The following is a 19,691-nucleotide window of genomic DNA, read 5'->3' as shown; positions in this document are numbered from 1 at the left end:
TGTTTTCTGCCATAAAGATGGTATCATCTGTATATCTGAGGTTATTCTCACGGCCATCTAGGTTCCAGCTTGTGCTTCATTCAGCCTGGCATTTCACATGATGAACCCTGTATATTTAAATAAACAATGTGACAATATACAGCCTTGACATACTCCTTTCCAAATTTTGAAAGAGATCATTGTTGCATGTCCAGTTCTAACTGTTGCTTCTTGACCTGCATACAGATTTCTCAGGAGGCAAGTACAGTGGTCTGGTATTCTCATTGCTTTAAGAATTTTCCACACTTTTGCGATCCATAGAGCCAAAGGCTTTAGTCTAGTCAATGAAGCAGAAATAAATGTTTTCCTGGAATTCTCTTGTTTTTTCTATGATCAAAAGAATGTTGGCATTTTGATCTCTGGTTCCTCTGCCTTTTCTAAAATCAGCTTGAACATCTGGAATTTATCGGTTTGCGTGCTATTGAAGCCTGGCTTGGAGAGTTTTGAGCATTTCTTTGCTCGTATGTAAGATGAGTGCAATTATGCATTAGTTTAAATGTTCTTTGGCATTGCCTTCCTTTGCGATTGGAATGAAAACTAAATTTTTCCAGTCCTGTGGCCACTGCTGAGTTTTCCAAATTTGCTGGCATACTGAATGCAACACTTTAACATCATCATCTTTTAAGATTTGAAATATCTCAGCTTTAATTTCATCACCTACACAAACTTTGTTTCTAATGATGCTTCTTAAAGCCCATTTGCCTTCACACTCCAGGATGTCTGACTCTAGGTTAGTGATCACACTATCATGGTTATCTAGGTCATTTTGGTCTTTTTGTATAGTTCTTCTCTGTATGCTTCTGCCTCTTCTTAATATCTTCTGCTTCTGTTAGGTCTATAACATTTCTGTCCTTACTGTGCCCATCTTTGCATGAAATGTTCCCTTGGTATCTCTAAATTTCTTGACATGATCTCTAGTCTTTCCCATTCTATTGTTTTCCTGTATTTATTTGCATTGATAAAATATTGTTAGTTTATAATGTAAAAACATTATTACAAAAAATGTACATATTGATGTGTAAATATATGTATACATGCATATATAAATACATTTTTGTTGTTTTTTTATTCACTAAGTCATCTCTGATTCTTCTGCAATCCATGTATTATGGCCCACCAGACTCCTCTGTCCATGGAGTTTTCCAGGCAAGAATAATGGAGTGGATTTCCATTTCCTTCTCCAGGTGATTTTCCTGAACCAGGGATCAAACCCATGTTTCCTTCACTGCTCATCCTTTACTAATGAGCCACCAGGGAAGCCTCATATAAATACACATTTATGTACAAATTGCATGCATATAGCTCATTTATACACGAGAAAGAGAGGGAGAAAAAGAGAATTAGCTCTGAATGAGAAAGCAAAAATCTACTCTTACATTCCTCAGGCTGGGATGACAGATGCAGATAAAGCCAGCTGCCCAGTTAAAAAGAAACACATTTTTTTTCCCAAGGTCCCTCTGCAATTTTAAAATATCATAGCAATCCCTTCCTTGAGTGACTACTTTCTCTTCACAGCAAAACTTTGTTCTCTGTCTCCAAAATGAAAGACTATCAGAAACTGTTGTTTGAAATTACATCAGTAAAAATGTATCATCCTTCTCTTGCCTGAAGGATCTAATTGGCTTTCACACAGAAGAGCAGCCTTGATTTTCCATCCAGATGGAGTGGAGTTTCTAAACACACTTTTCCACATTTATCATAACTGTATAGTTTTGAAAGAAACAAAATCCCAGGTTCCCTTTGCTGTCCAGAGTAGATATTAACCTCTTTACATGCAACCTACTTTGATTTGAACCTGTCCAAACACTTGATTTGAATTTACCTAAAGTCCATTCTTTTTCCTAATGTCACAATTACTCCAACTTTTTCCGTTTTGAGTGAAATGTCCCTGGGTGGCTTTTAAGTGTGCTTTCTCTTGTTGCTATGGGTCAATAAACCTAACTTCCTCCATCTGTAGTTTTGTTGCTGATTGTCTTAGTTGATTCTCCTAGAGCTAGAGAGATGATAGATAGATAGATAGATAGATAGATAGATAGAGACATATTTGACCTGAAACAAATAGACTGCCAAATATTTCTTCAGTAAAGATGAGTTTATTCAGGAATAGCAGAGAACTGCAATTCAAGGTTTGTACCATGATGAGCCAGGTGCTAGTCCCCAAAGGGCAAGAGAAAGAGAACAATTTTGTATAGAGCCAAAGGAATTGTAAGGGTTACAGTAAACAGAGGCCATGGTGTTTTATTGATTACCTTCTTGCTAGGAAAGAAGATAAAATTCTTTTCTCTCCTGTTGGCTTCTGCGATCATTACAGGGCACTTGAGCTCCCCATATCGCCTACTAATTCTACTTAACTGAAGTTTCTGCTAATTAATTATTTTATATCTTCCTTTATGCCTTGATTAAGATCTCTCATGAGACACATTGCTGGTAAAGAGTCTGTTTTCTAGTCTTAGTACCTTTTGGACCTTCAGGGTAAAAAAGGACCTTTCCTGGGTGTAAGGTCTCATTTTGGAAGAAAAGTGACAGATTAGAAACCTACTAATGTCGCATTCTTAAGACTCTATACATGGACATCACCAGATAGTCAACACCAAAATCAGATTGATTATATTCTTTGTAGCCAAAGATGGAGAAGCACTATACAGCAAACAAAAACAAGACCAGGAGTTGACTGTGGCTCAGATCATAAACTCCTTATTACCAAATTCAGACCTAAATGGAAGGAAGTAGGAAAAATGACTAGACCATTGAGGTATGACCTAAATCAAATCCCTTATGATTATACAGTGGAAGCGAGAAACAGATTTAAGGGACTAGATCTGATAGATAGAGTGTCTGATGAACTATGGATGCAGGTTTGTGACATTATACAGGAGAGAGGGATCAAGACCATTCCCATGGAAAAGAAGTGTAAAAAAGCAAAATGGCTGTCTGAAGAGGCCTTACAGTTAGCTCTGAAAAGAACAGAAGTGAAAAGCAAAGGAGAAAAGGAAAGATATAAGCATCTGAATGCAGAGTTCCAAAGACTAGCAAGAAGAGATAAGAAAGCGTTCCTCAGTGATCAATGCAAAGAAACAGAGGAAAACAACAGAATGGGAAAGACTAGAGATCTCTTCAAGAAAATTAAAGACACCAAGGGAATATTTCATGCAAGGATGGGCTTGATAAAGGAAAGAAATGGTATGGACCTAACAGAAGCAGAAAATATTAAGACAAGGTGGCAAGAATACACAGAAGAACTATACAAAAAAGATCTTCATGACCCAGATAATCACAATGGTGTGATCACTCACCTAGAGCCAGATATCCTGGATGTGAAGTCAAGTGGGCCTTAGAAAGCATCACTACAAACAAAGCCAGTGGAGGTGAAGGAATTCCAGTAGAGCTTTTTCAAATCCTGAAAGATGATGCTGTTAAAGTGCTGCACTCAATCTGCCAGCAAATTTGGAAAACTCAGCAGTGGCCACAGGACTGGAAAAGGGCAGTTTTCATTCCAATCCCCCAAAAAGGTATTGCCAAAAATGCTCAAACTACTGCACAATTACACTCATCTCACACACTAGTAAAGTAATGCTCAAAATTCTCCAAGCCAGGCTTCAGCAATACGTGAACTGTGAACTCCCAAATGTTCAAGCTGGTATTAGAAAAGGCAGAGGAACCAGAGATCAAATTGCCAACATCTGCTGGATGATCAAAAAAGCAAGAGAGTTCCAGAAAAATATCTATTTTTGCATTATTGACTATGTCAAAGCCTTTGACTGTGTGGATCACAATAAACTTTGGAAAATTGTGAAAGAGATGGGCATACCAGATCAAATGACCTACCTCTTGAGAAACCTGTATGCAGATCAGGAAGCAACAGTTAGAACTGGACATGGAACAACAGACTGGTTCCAAATAGGAAAAGGAGTACGTCAAGGCTATATATTGGCACCCTCCTTATTTAACTTATATGCAGAGTACATAATGAGAAACGCTGGATTGGAAGAAGCACAAGCTTGAATCAAGATTGCTGGGAGAAATATCAATAACCTCAGATATGCAGATGACACCACCCTTATGGCAGAAAGTGAAAAGGAATTAGTCTTTTGATGAATGTGAAAGAGGAGGGTGAAAAAGTTGGCTTAAAATTCAATATTCAGAAAACGAAGATCTTGGCATCCGGTCCCATCACTTCATGGGAAATAGATGGGGAAACAGTGGAAACAGTGTCAAAATTTATATTTTTGGGCTCCAGAATCACTGCAGATGGTGACTACAGCCATGGAATAAAAAGACGTTTACTCCTTAGAAAAAAATTATGACCAAACTAGTTAGCATATTTAAAAGCAGAGACTTTACTTTGCCAACAAAAGTCTGTCTAGTCAAGGCTATGGTTTTTCTAGTGGTCATGTATGTATGTGAGCGTTGGACTGTGAAGAGAACTGAGTGCCAAAGAATTGATGTGTGAACTGCGGTGTTGGAAAAGACTCTTGAGAGTCCCTTGGACTGAAAGGAGATACAATCACTCCATTCTGAGGGAGATCAGCCCTGGGATTTCTTTGGAGGGAATGATGCTGAAGCTGAAACTCAGTACTTTGGCCACCGCATGCGAAGAGTTGACTGATTGGAAAAGACTCTGATGCTGGGAGGGATTGGGGTTATGAGGAGAAGGGGACGACAGAGGATGAGATGATGGGATGGTATCACTGACTCAGTGGACGCGGTTCTGAGTGAACTCCAGGAGTTGGTGATGGTCAGGGAGGCCTAGCGTTCTGCGAGTCATGGGGTCACAAAGAGTTGGACACGACTGAGTGACTGAACTGAACAAAATAAAGGTCGCATTCAAGTAACAAGGAGAAGTTAGAGAGAGAAATCTCAGGCATTTTTTTGTCTAAAATCCCTGTGTTATAATCATAGACATTGGAGATCATCAGAAGCATTTTCAGTTCAGTTCAGTTCAGTAATTCAGTCATGTCCAACTCTTTGAGACCCCATAAATCGCAGCATGCCAGGGCTCCCAGTCCATCACCAACTCCCAGAGTTCACTCAGACTCACGTCCATCGAGTCAGTATGCCCTCCAGACATCTAATCCTCTGTTGTCCCCTTTTCTTACTGTCCCCAATCCCTCCCAGCATCAGAGTCTTTTTCAGTCACTCAACTCTTCACGTGAGGTGGCCAAAGTACTAGCATTTTAGCTTCAGCATCATTTCTTCCAAAGAAATCCCAAGGCTGATGTCCTTCAGAATGGACTGGTTGGAATTCCTTGCAGTCCAAGGGACTCTCAAGAATCTTCTCCAACACCACAGATCAAAAGCATCAATTCTTTGGTGGTAAGCTTTCTTCACAGCCCAACTCTCACATCTATTCATGACCACAGGAAAAACCATAGCCTTGACTAGACGGACCTTTGTTGGCAAAGTAAGGTCTCTGCTTTTGAATATGCTGTCTAGGATGGTCATAACTTTCCTTCCAAGGAGGAAGCGACTTTTAATTTCATGGCTGCAATCACCTATTGCAGTGATTTTGGAGCCCCCAAAAATAAAGTCTGACACTGTTTCCACTGTTTCCCCATCTATTTCCCATAAAGTGATGGGACCAGATGCCATGATCTTTGTTTTCTGAATGTTGAGCTTTAAGCCAACTTTTTCACTCTCCTCTTTCACTTTCATCAAGAGGCTTTTTAGTTCCTCTTCACTTTCTGCCATAAGGGTGGTGTGATCTGGATATCTCAGATTATTGATATTTCTCCTGGCAATCTTGATTCCAGCTTGTGCGTTTCTCATGATGTACTCTGCATATAAGTTAAATTAGCAGGGTGACAATATACAGCCTTGATGTACTCATTCTCCTATTTGGAACCAGTCTGTTGTTCCATATCCAGTTCTAGCTGTTATTTCCTGACCTACATACAAATTTCTCAAGAGCCAGGTCAGGTGTACTGGTATTCCCATCTCTTTCAGAGTTTTCCACAGTTTATTGTGATCCACACAGTCAAAGGCTTTGTCAATAATGCAGAAATATATATTTTTCTGGAACTCTCTTGCTTTTTTGATAATCCAGAAGATATTGGCAATTTGATCTCTGGTTCCTCTGCCTTTTCTAAAACCAGCTTGAACATCAGGAAGTTCATGGTTCATGTATTGTTGAAGCCTGGCTTGGAGAATTTTCAGCATTACTTTACTAAAGTGTGAGATGAGTGCAATTGTGCAGTAGTTTGAGTATTTTTGGTATTGCCTTTCTTTGGGATTGGAATGAAAACTGACCTCTTCCAGTCCTGTGGCCACTGTTGAGTTTTCCAAATTTGCTGGCAGTTTGAGTGCAGCACTTTAACAGTATCATCTTTCAGGATTTGAAATAGCTCTACTGGAATTCCATCACCTCTACTAGCTTTGTTTGTAGTGATTCTTTCTAAGGCCCACTTGACTTCACATTCCAGGATATCTGGCTCTAGGTGAGTGATCACACCATCATGATTATCTGGGTCATGAAGATCTTTTTTTTGTATAGTTCTTCTGTGTATTCTTGCCACCTCGTCTTAATAATTTCTGCTTCTGTTAGGTCCATACCATTTCTTTCCTTTATCAAGCCCATCTTTGCATGAAATTTCTTGGTGTCTTTAATTTTCTTGAAGAGATCTCTAGTCTTTCCCATTCTGTTGTTTTCCTCTATTTCTTTGCATTAATCACTGAGGAAGGTTTTTTTATTTCTTCTTGCTTTTCTTTGGAACTCTGCATTCAGATGTTTATATCTTTTCTTTTCTCTTTTGCTTCTCACTTCTCTTCTTTTCACAGCTGTTTTAAGGCCTCCCCAGACAGCCATTTTGTTTTTTTGCATTTCTTTTCCATGGGGATGCTGTTGATCCCTCTCTTCTGTACAATGTCACGAACCTCAGTCCATAGTTCATCAGACACTCTATCTATCAGATCTAGTCCCATAAATCTGTTTCTCACTTCCACTGTATAATCATAAAGGATTTGATTCAGGTCATACCTGAATAGTCTAGTTGTTTTTCCTACCTTCTTCAATTTAAGCCTGTATTTGGCAATTAGGAGTTCATGATCTGAGCCACAGTCATCTTCTGGTCTTGTTTTTTTCTTTTCTTTTCTTTTTTTTTTTTTTTTTTTTTTTTTTTTTTTGCTGAATAGAGCTCGTCCATCTTTGGTGCAAAGAACATAATCAATCTGATTTCGATGTTGACCATCTGGTGATGTCCATGTGTAGAGTCTTCTCTTGTGTTGTTTGAAGAGAGTGTTTGCTATGACCAGTGAATTTTCTTACAAAACTCTATTCATCTTTTCCCTGCTTCATTCCATATTCCAGGGCAAATTTGCCTGTTACTCTGTTAGCGACAAAGTCCTAACAGGCCTGGTCTGGATATTTTGGGAAAGCTGACTTAATGGATATCATCTGATTTAATTCTGAAATATCTTTACTCTCATATTTTATCAAGTGATATGCAGGTCCAATGAATGTTTTGCAATTCCTTTAGATGTGTCAAGTTAATCTAAGAGTCTCTTTCTTGGAGTTTGGTGGTAGAAAGACTAGTAAGAAATACTTGACAGGAGCCTTTCCCTTGAGATTGAAGATAGTTCTTTCAGAGGTACTTTTCCAACAGAAAAAATCTCCAGGTTGTAAAGTATGATTCTTCAGGTCTTCATCTTCTGAGTTTACACTTTGAAAAGACTGCCCTACCAAAACATGATTAGTTTTAGTAGGGGCAATTAGGCCTTGCAAAATTGGAGTTCCTATCCTTTTATCAGTTGTGTGTCAGAAGAAGCAGCACATCGTCCTCTTGTAACTATCTTAAAGTGTGAGTTTGTGAGTGCCAAAATAAGTGGAGCTGAGATTGAGCAGGATCGACAACAATGCTTTTGGTCGTTTTCACAAGGGTCTCTATAAATTTTGCCAACTGAATCTAAAAATGTCATTAATGTGTTTGACTAAACCAGAGGATTGAGGCTAGTAAGCATTGTTCATCCAGTGTGAAAGCATACAGACCATGACCAAAATATATTTATATTTATGAAGCAAAGAAAGTTGAATGAAATTCACTTGCCAGACCTCTAATAGTCCACTGGGCAGTTTAGAATGTCCAGGAGCAAGGCAAACAGACACTTTGTGTTGTTTCAGACAAATGGGAAAAGTGAGATAGCCAGTTTTTCAGCCTTATTAATGTTTGCTAACTGATATTAATTCATGACTACTACCATTTTGTCAGTAAACCAATGATCTAATGGTTGGGGTCATACTGGTGGGGAATGGAAATTTTAGAATTTCCAGTAAAACTATTTTTACCTGGTCCAAGCCAGAATTTTCTCTTTTTTTCAAATCAACAATTTGTGAATTTCCAATTTTGCTTTTCCTTTTCTTTGGTAAATGGTTAGACCTCTCTAACCAGTTTTTCTAAAATATCATTTGGGAAAGTATCCCTTTGGACTGTAACAGACGTCTGGTTGTTGTTGGTCCCTTTAAAGACAGAATTCCTTGCAGAAATATCAGCAAAATTATTTCTTTTAGCTTACAGAGAGTCAACTTTAGAATGCCGCAGAATCAATAATAGCCAAATCTACTGATAAAATTTACTGAATGAGATGATTCTGGAACATGGGCCCAGTTTTAATTTTATTTCTTCTGGAAATATGGAAGCCCATGCTGTTTCCACAATAATCCAAAATCATGATTATGGATTCTGAGATATATATACTATCAGCATAAATCTTGCAGTTTTATTCTTGGCTAAAGTACTAACCTGTGTAAGAGTGTATAATTCTACTTGTTGGGCTAAAGTAGCGATAGGAAAAGATGCTGACTCCACAGCATCAAAGGGAGTCGTAATAGCAAATTCAGGAAAATATTTCCATTTTCACCTTGTAAATAAAACCATCAGTGAACCATGAGAAGGCAACATCACCCAATGGTATTTCCTGTACATTTTTATAAGGATTCAGAAGGTGATTCATCAGTATTAAGCAATTATGAGGGATTTTGTTCGTCACAGAGGGAAGAAGAGTAGGTGGGTCAAGTGTATGACAATGTAAAAGAGTTCTGTGAGGTCCAGTTAATGAAAGGACTCCATAGTAGGTGAGCTGGCTGACTGAGAAATGCTGAGTGTGAAGTGAATTCAGGGAACTGTCTACTGCATGAAGTATAAAAATAGTTAAAGAGGATTCCATAATAATTTCCCCAGTGGTTTCAGTCAAAATGGCAGTGTCTATAATGGCTCTTAACCAAGGTGAGTATACCCATACCACAAAGCCCCATGGCTAGCTATAACACACTATGGATTAATATTAGTCCCCATGTTTTGGGGGTGAATTTCACAAGGGCATTTCTTTTCTTTTTGTATACAAAAAGAAGAAAGGAATCTGATAGTTGGGATTTTCAAGGGCAAGAGAGGGGGCATTAAACTCTCCTTTAAGGACTTGAAGCATGTGCCATCTGGTTCTTCCCATAAAATTTGAACAGGGTTGTTATTATTGAGAGCAAAGCATATAGACTTTTAATAATAGAGAAATCTGGAATCAAATTTAGGCAATAACCAAATGGCTTGGAAAAAACCTCACAATTGGCACTTAGATTTAGTTTTGGGAAACCTAGGACACTAGAATATCTATCTGGATCTATGTGTAGCCGTTGTTCTGCTGTCAGATGCCCTAATAATAAAAATTGGATTTGAGGAAATTGCAACTTTTCTTTGGTGACCTTATGTCCTTATAAGGATAAAACTTTTGCAAGTGGATGCTGCCTTCTTGGGACTAGACTTGAGAAGGAAAGCAAAGAAGCAAATCATCCACATATTCCTATAAAGTGGAACTTTTAATCATCCAGGTCAGTGCGTGAGATTTGCAAGAAATAACAAGGACTCTTGGTATAACCCAGAGGTATTACTATCTAGCTGATTTTTTTTTTTTTTTTTTTTTTTTACTCTTTCTCAGGTGAAGGCATAAAGCTATTGGCTAGCTTCATCAACCAGAATACTAAAGAATGCGCTGCATAAATCAATTACAGTGGAGAATTTACTTCCAGTTGGAATGGATGTTAGTAAGGTATGAAAGTTAGAAACAACGGATTGAGAAAGGATTGATCTTTAATTCATTTTGAGTTTATTTTTGTGGGCGGTGTTAGAAAGTGATCTAGTTTCATTCTTTTACAAGTGGTTGACTAGTTTTCCCAGCACCACTTGTTAAAGAGATTGTCTTTAATCCATTGTATATTCTTGCCTCCTTTGTCAAAGATAAGGTGTCCATAGGTGTGTGGATTTATCTCTGGGATTTCTATTTTGTTCCATTAATCTATATTTCTGCCTTTGTGCCAGTACCATACTATCTTGATGACTGTGGCTTTGTAGTAGAGTCTGAAGTCAGGCAGGTTGATTCCTCCAGTTCCATTCTTCTTTCTCAAGATTGCTTTGGCTATTCGAGGTTTTTTGTATTTCCATACAAATTGTGAAATTATTTGTTCTAGTTCTGTGAAAAATACCGCTGGTAGCTTGATAGGGATTGCATTGAATCTGTAGATTGCTTTGGGTACTCTACTCATGTTCACTATATTGATTCTTCCAATCCATGAACATGGTATATTTCTCCATCTATTAGTGTCCTCTTTGATTTCTTTCATCAGTGTTTTATAATTTTCTATATATAGGTCTTTAGTTTCTTTAGGTAGATATATTCCTAAGTATTTTATTCTTTTCATTGCAATGGTGAATGGAATTGTTTCCTTAATTTTTTTTTCTACTTTCTCATTCTTAGTGTAAACTCAAAATGGATTAAAGATCTAAACATAAGACCAGGAGCTATAAAAATCCTGGAGGAGAACAAAGGCAAAACACTCTTTGACATAAATCACAGCAGGACCCTCTATGATCCACCTCCCAGAATACTGGAAATAAAAGGAAAAATAAACAAATGGCACCTAATTAAAATTAAAAGCTTCTGCACAACAAAGGAAACTATAAGCAAGGTGAAAAGACAGCCTTCTGAATGGGAGAAAATAATAGCAAATGAAGCAACTGACAAACAACTAATCTCAAAAATATACAAGCAAATAATGCAGCTCAATTCCAGAAAAATAAACGGCCCAATCAAAAAACGGGTAAAGAACTAAATAGACATTTCTCCAAATAAGACATACGGATGGCTAATAAACACATGAAAAGATGCTCAACATCACTCATTATTAGAGAAATGCAAATCAAAACCAAAATGAGGTACCATTTCACACCAGTCAGAATGGCAGTGATCCAAAAGTCTACAAGCAATAAATGCTGGAGAGGGTGTGGAGAAAAGGGAACCCTTTTACACTGTTGGTGGGAATGCAAACTAGTACAGCCACTATGGAGAACAGTGTGGAGATTCCTTTAAAAATTGCAAATAGAACTGCCTTATGACCCAGCAATCCCACTTCTGGGCATACATACTGAGGAAACTAGAATTGAAAGAGACACGTGTATGCCAATGTTCATCGCAGCACTGTTTATACTAGCCAGGACATGGAAACAACCTAGATGTCCATCAGCAGATGAATGGATAAGAAAGCTGTGGTACATATACACAATGGAGTATTACTGAGCTATTAAAAAGAATAAATGTGAATCAGTTCTAATGAGGTGGATGAAACTGGAGCTGATTATACAGAGTGAAGTAAGCCAGAAAGAAAAACACCAAGTATTCTAACATATATGTATGGAATTTAGAAAGAAGGTAATGATAACCCTGTATGCGAGACAGCAAAAGAGACACAGATGTACAGAACAGACTTTTGGACTCTGTGGGAGAGGGAGAAGGTGGGATGATTTGGGAGAATGGCATTGAAACATGTATACTATCATGTAAGAAATGAAGTGCCAGTCCATGTTTGATACAGGATACAGGATGCTTGGTATTGGTGCACGGGGATGATCCATAGAGATGATATGGGGTAGGAGGTGGGAGGGGGGTTCACGATTGGGAACTCATGTACACCTGTGGCTGACTCATGTCAATGTATGGCAAAACTAATACAGTATTGTAAAGCAAAATAAAGTAAAAATAAAAATAAAAAAAAAAAAGAGAGAGAAAGGATTGAGAAAGTTGTTTATTGCTCAGAAGTCCCATACATCCTCCACTCTCAGCCCTTAGGTTTTCTCACTAGTAATGTGGGAGTACTTCAGGGGCTAATACAAAGGAAAATGAGGCCTTCCTTGAGCCTTGTAATCTTCTATTACAGTCTTCAAAGGATTATTTATAGGGTATTGATTAATTCTGGGAAGAAGTTTTGAGATGTCCATTTGAAATTTGATAGAAGAGTTTCTATGAATTTTGCCAATATCAATTGGAGATTTTGCCCATACAGCAAGTGGCTACTGATTCAATAGGGACAAATGATCTGTGTTTCAGAGAAAAAAGAAAGTTTAGCAAGAAATTTAGCATGGGGGATTTGTGAGGATATAGTCGCACAGAGCCGAACTCGACTGAAGTGACTTAACAGCAGCAGAAGAGGCACAGCCAACATAGAAAAAGGAGGAAGATGATGCCAGAGGTAGTATCTTCAACAAAGATGCCAAGGAAGAAGAGCCTGAGGCTTTGGAATGCATTGTATCTTTGTTTAATCGTTTGTTGGGCTCAGTTAATATTAAAATCTTACCTTGTAGAGAGGCAATTATAGACTTCTTATATCATTGGGAAGTTTCAAAATACCTGTCAAAATAAGTGTTCCACTCAGTTCTGGAAATGTCTGAGCCACTGTAGTTCAATTTGGTTTTAAAGAAATTCAGTTTGGGGACTTCAAAATTCTCCATAATGGCCTTTAGTCAGTTTTGGTCTATTTAGTTAGAAATGTGCATGACTTTTAAAGATAAAGTTCCCAAATTCCTTATATGGAGGGCACCCTCAAAATACTTAGATAACTGGCATCCCATTTCTAAGAGTTTTTTAATTTTTTTTTCCTCCAGAGTAAAGAACATTTTTTCAAATAGCTTGAACAGTATACAACACAAATGACTGTATTTAGACAGCTTGTAAGCCAATCCCAGCCAATTCAAAGGAAACAGCTTGATTCCAGAGAAGCCAAGCCAAAGAATATTTTAACCAGTTTCCAGAGACCAGTCCTTCCAAAGGAATAGCCTGAAGGCTAAAAAACTGCCACCATTTCAGAGAAGTGACCCAACCCTATTCCCAAAAGAATAGGTTAAAGTTTCACTAGCCTTGGAGAGATAGTCTGATCTCAAAATCAGACAGAGAGACCACACCAGTACTTGTATACAGAAAAAGAATTTAACCTGAAAAAAAAAAAAGAAAAGAAAAAAGAGTTTAAATAGATTCAGAACAAACCTAAAGAGCTTCAAATGCAAAGAGGGCATGAGATTGGATCAGAAGAAAGATGGATTTTCAAACTCCATGATTGATGAGCAAAGCAGTAAGCAACAATGGTTCAACTGTGGGTTCTGCACTTATTAGCTTATGAGCCATAGAGCTGTAGGGAGTTATCTCTGTTCTCTGTACGGGCCACCAAAATGCTGACATGAAGCAAATGGACTACGAGATATTTCTCTAGCACACATGGGTTTATTCAGGATCCACAGAGAACTGCAGTTCAGAGACTGCAACCATGGTAAGCCAAGTGCAGTCCCCTCATACAAAATAAAAAGAATGCCTTTATACAAATAAACAGGAAGTTGGCAAGGACATAATAAGTAAAGGACTGTGGCTTTTCATTGACAGTTCTTGCCAGGAAAGAAGAGGGTCTTTCCTCTTCCTATTATCTATTAGGAAGATATATATCATTATCATGCTATATTATCACAAGGCATGAGATCTTCACATCTAATCTCAACTCTATTTAAATGAGATTTCTATTTATTAATTTTTCTTACGTTACATAGATACTTAGATAGACAATATTCCATTTACTAGCCAGATATAGACTCTTTACCAAGATTATATCAGTAAATCGAGTCAGAAAAGTAGAAACAAAGATTATATCATAGCAAAGAAGGATTTCTCAATTTAAAAATCTGACAATGTAGTCCACCAAATTAATGAATTTAAAATAAAAGATTATCACAACAGATGCAGAAAGCACTTACTATAATTCAGTACTCATTTGCAATATTAAAAAAACAGATTATTAGTGATCTGTGAATGGAAAATATCTCTATTAACATAATTAAGGCCATTCCACTTATTGATTCACCAAAAAACATTAGTAATAAGTATACTATAGAATAATTACCTTTAGTTTAAGGAGTAAGAAGTTCCCTGGGGAATTACCTGGTGGTCCAGTGGTTAAGGTTCTGCCTCATACTTCCACTGCTGGAGCCTTGGGTTTAATCCCTGGTCCAGAAGCTAAGATCTCACATGCTACACAGGGCAACCAAAAAAAAAAAAAAAAAAAAAACCCTGAAATTTATTTCAGAAATGGATACCCTATTTCACTGTTTCTATTATGTATTGTCCTGAGTGGAGAAATAAAACAATTAAAAAATAAAAGGTAAAGACCTGTAGATTGAAAAGGAGAAAAATTCCAATGCTTATATAATGTGAATGTTTACTTGTAAGAGTGCATATAAAATACAGCAAAATATTTAAAATAAGTTAGCATGAGTAAGCGAACTAGACAAAAGAACAACACAAAAACATTGATAATGTCTGTATGCATGAGAAGATGAAAGAATATTATTAGAATAGAATTTAAAATTGATTCATGGGGTCGCAAAGAGTTGGACATGACTGAGCGACTGAACTAAACTGAACTGAACTGAAGAAATCTAATATGTTTAGTATTTTTAAAGAAAATATATAAATCATTTTTAAAAGCATATACTGTATGAAAAAAAATAAAGATGTTGATTTTCTTGCAAGATCTATGAAAATTTGAGGCAATGCTTATAAAAATCAGGGCTTCTCAGGTGACTCAGTGATAAAGAATCTGCTTTGCCAGTTCAGGAGTTGGAAGAGACTCATGTTCAACCCCTGGGGTCAGGAAGATCCCCTGGAAGAGGAAATGGCAACCCACTCCAATATTCTTGCCTGGAGAATTCCATGGACAGAAGAGCCTGGTGGGCTGCAGTCCATGGGTTGCAAAAAGTCAGACACAACTGAGTGGCTGAGCTAATACACACACACACACACACACACACACACACACACACTTACAAAAATCACAAATGTATTTTCTTTTAATGGAATTTAAAAAACCCCTCCTAAATTTCACATAAAAATAAATGGCCAAGAACAGGCAAAATAATTCTGAAAATAAAATATGAAACTTTCCCTGTTAATTTCAAGACATACTATGCATGCATGCTCATAGTATGTCTTGAACTATAAAATTTAGCAATTAAAACGATGCTATTGTAGAATCAGCATAGAGAATTAAACCAATGGTTCAGAATAGGAAACAGAGAAAGGGACACCCACAAGTATAGATACTTGATAAGATGACAAAGGTGATTTTAAAATCAGTGGGAAGAGGATGGTCAACCCAATAAACAGTGCTGAACCAATGGACTGCTGGAATTTTTTAAAGATGATATACTTACTGCGGGACTCCCTTTAATTTTTATCTGGTGTGGTTTAGTAATAAAATCATTTCACTTTGTCCTCCTTTATGAACAACTTTCTAACTCTGCAGATATTGCAGTGTGAAAGTAAAACACATGTGAATTCTATATTTACTCCTGAGAATCTTCATGATCTACTGTTGAGTTTGGAGCTGTGCCTGTGCTTCAGGTTGCCAGAGTCTGATCTCCAGATGGGGAGATGGTGGGACATCATTATATTTTGGATTAGGATTTTAAAGCCTTTTATAATAGTCATTTTTACAAAGCACCATAACTCTGGCTCTCACAGAATATAGCAGACAATGAATTTTTCAGAAGAAATGTCCTGAAGCCCAGGCAGGTATAATTATTTGCACTATTTGGCACAAATGTGGGTGAGAGAATAAATCATTCTATGTCTTCTGAATCTATTTCTTTATTTTCCAAACTAAACTAGATACATTATATTAAAATCACTTTTAGTCTGTACCTATAATTTCAGCAGAAAAATTAAGAATGTGCTACATATCTTGGAGGGGGAAGAAGAAAGGGTGGGAGATAGGAGAAGGTTGCCTCTTGAGTTTAAGCCTAGAATTGCTAAGAATGGGACTGCGTCTCAGAGAATTGCAGGGTGGGTGTCTGGCTGCAGATCAGAGCAATTCTGCCATCTGGAAGCTTTAATTCCCTGCAGCTAGACACTTTTAAAAAGCTGCTCATCTCTTACGGTAAACTTAGCTTTTCTGCTGTTCTGGCAACTATGCACTTGGTGTGCAGCCTGCCTCTGGCTATTAAGTTATTCTTGTCAGATAACCTCCTCTCCCAGACAGGCTGGAGCCTGTGGAGTGAAGTTCAGGCTGGGTACATCACACAGAAAGCCTGCGCCAAGGTCAGGCAGAGCTGGGTTCTACTCACAGGTTTCATTTCCTGTAGATGTGAAGAGCAGGGAGAGGCAGCATCCTGGGGAGAAACCACAGTTTTGCACAGGTAGATCTTCCCATCAGCCCTCGATGAAGAAGGAGCAAGAGAGACAGAGAGATGAAACCAGGGGCAAAGATTGAAAAATCTAATTGTTGAGCACAGGAATTAAGACTGGAGATAGATGAAAAAAGTATTTGGTGTTTCAACTCAAATTGTGGGGCAAAACCTTCGCACTAAGAGTAGGGGCTCCCAGATATCTCTGCAGATCAAGAATCTGCCCATGGATGCAGGAGACTCAAGAGATGAGGGTTTAATCCCTGGGTCGAGAAGATCTCCTGGAGAAGGAAATGGCAACCTACTCCAGTATTCTTGGCTGCAAAATTCCATGGACAGAGGAGCTTGGCAGGCTATAGTCCATAGGCTTGCAAAGAGTCGGACATGACTTAGCACACACACACAAAAAAGGCACCCATGACCTCAGGGATAGAAAGAAAGGGAACTGTGTAAGAGCAGAACTTTACTTGGATGATTTGTCCTTCAAAATACTTCACTGAAAAATATCTAAATGTCTCACCTTTATTATGCCTATGAAAACTCTATATACACATCTGTGACATATACATATATGTGTGGCAATGACAAACCCATATACGGTGATTATGAAACAGACAGATATGGGAAGAATTTTACATATTTATGTATTTACATATTTACTGATTACAAATTTGTTCTCATAAAAACTCTGACTCGAAAAATTCTGTTCATTGAGGGAGTCACATGAGTGACACTTTATGGCTTTGAAAAATCCATTAAAATATAATTAAAAGCAACAGCAACAAAATAATTACAGTGAGCATGAGACTCAAGATGCTCCAAAAATTTCAAGCTCTAATGTAGAGAATCATGTATAATAAGTATATAACACTTTTACTTATCTATTAATAATTAAGGATAAAAAAGTGCTTTGAGGGATAGAGAAATTTTTATCTTTAGAACACATAGTATTTTAAGTATTTTAATTGATTTGTTCCCTATACCAGTCAGGATTCTTAACTGCAAGCAACAGATATCTGCTTTGGCTATTTTAAACAGAATGGGAAATTAATAAAAGAAATTCAGTAGCTTTCAGAAACTTCCGTGCATGTCTAGATCAAGTTTGAAGACTACACAGCCAGAAATAACACCACAAATGTTATCACATAACAATTCCATCAACAGTTGAGAACAGACACTGCAAAGTGTACCATAGACATCATCAATTTGGCATGCTGGGGATGCTGAAATCACTGCCAGCACTGCCTCTTCAATGTGGATAATGCTGCTTTCCCTGTCTCAATGCTCACAAGGACAGCTTCCTCATATTCACTGCTTTTTGTATGTCCAGCTGCAATCATGCAATAATTGATGGGGCCCAGGTCACAGCCAGCATCCTGACTGCAGGTGGGCATAACAGAGCAAGTAACCAGCAGTTTACTCTATAGCAGGGGAGATGTTTGCATCTTATTACTTTTGGTGGTAAATCATAGTCAGTGGTTCTAGAGTCTCTTAATCACATCCACAGATATGATTTCGCTATTTCAGTATGATGGAGCTAAGGATCTTGATTTTCACTAAACACATAATAAATAGATTTCGTTATGAATTAAAAAACAAGATAACTCCATCTGAGGACAGATGTTTTGAGTAGGAATGGTGACATTCAGAGACTGAAATCCAAATATTTCACTTCAGATACAATCTTAGAAGAATATTATGGTCCTCTAAATGTGCATATAGCAATTCATATTTAAACTTCATTCATTCCTTCTTCTGAATGCACATAATTCTTCAATTCCTCTAGCCTCTTCTTTGTAACTACTCAGATTCCAGGCCTAAAGCTTAAGTGTCTGAGAGTCACTGAAGAACCCCTTAAATGAAAAGACCCACAGAGACAAAGAAATCCTTTCTCTCAAAAGAAAGTTAAAAGCTCTGGTATTCCCTTTATATTCTTTTTTATATGCAAGAATCTACAATGTGGTATGATATAATAACATTCTAATGATTGCATTCTATGTACAATAAATCAACATAAATAAGATATAATTCAATGTATATAATTATATATCATGGTCATATAATAAATTTTAATGTAGTAGTAGTAGATAGTTATTCTAAAAAATAAATAAAATATCACAATTCACTGTAGTCAACCAAAAAAATTCTTCTTTATTCTTATCTCAGACAGTCAGCACTTAACTTTTCTGACTCATCTAATGTACACATCCAATTTTAATATTACAATTTTGGGGATATTTCATACTTTTATTAATTCAGAGCAAAATAAATGGTAGATCTCATGTGCTCTATAAAATGAGTGCTTTCTTCCTGAATCCATGCACTCTTTTAGAGCAGGAAGACATATTACTCATGTTGACAACTCAGGGTGTTGAGCTTCACAAAGTAACCACCTAATTAATTCTTGCTTGAAAGGTAAACCTTAAAATTATACTTAATTTTAGGAGCTGATGATAAAGTTTGAAAAGGAAATACTAATTAAAATAAAATTTAATATATGAATTTGCATTATATTAATCACAGCACTTAAATTTTTAATCAAAGATAAATTATATATTTTAGACATATCAATCTCAACAATTAAAACATGGGGAAAAAAAAACAAAACAGAACAAAAAAAAAAGTGGAAAACACTGATAACTGTCATAAAATTAAGACAATCCTAGGATTGAAACTGTAGTAACAATTACAGTTACTTAGATTCAAACCATAATTATTCTTGCCTAAAAATATAACCCAGAAACAATGGACCATGTCAATCCTAAGGATTGTCCTACTCAGCTTGCCTCAGGGCTTCCCACTGTACTCCCATTTTACTGAACTACATCCAAAGTTAGTGTAAGTGTAAAAGGAAAAAAAGCATTTTAAAAGTCTTTTTAACAGAAAGCAATACCAACACACTTCATAACTGATGTATGCTTCTGGTAACCAAAGTACCATATTCTTGCAAAGTATTACTAAACCTTATTCAACTTGGCAAATCTTTCAGCTCACCCAATAAAGTAAACTGCTGCTGTTGCTGCTACTGCTAAGTCGCTTCAGTCGTGTCCAACTCTGTGCGACCCCATAGATGGCAACCCACCAGGCTCCCCCGTCACTGGGATTCTCCAGGCAAAAGTACTGGAGTGGGTTGCCATTGCCTTCTCCAATGCATGAGAGTGAAAAGTGAAAGTGAAG

The sequence above is a fragment of the Capra hircus genome, chromosome 1 (genome assembly GCF_001704415.2).
Source record: "Capra hircus breed San Clemente chromosome 1, ASM170441v1, whole genome shotgun sequence".
Taxonomy (NCBI): Eukaryota; Metazoa; Chordata; class Mammalia; order Artiodactyla; family Bovidae; genus Capra; species Capra hircus.
This window is presented reverse-complemented; position numbering follows the sequence as displayed.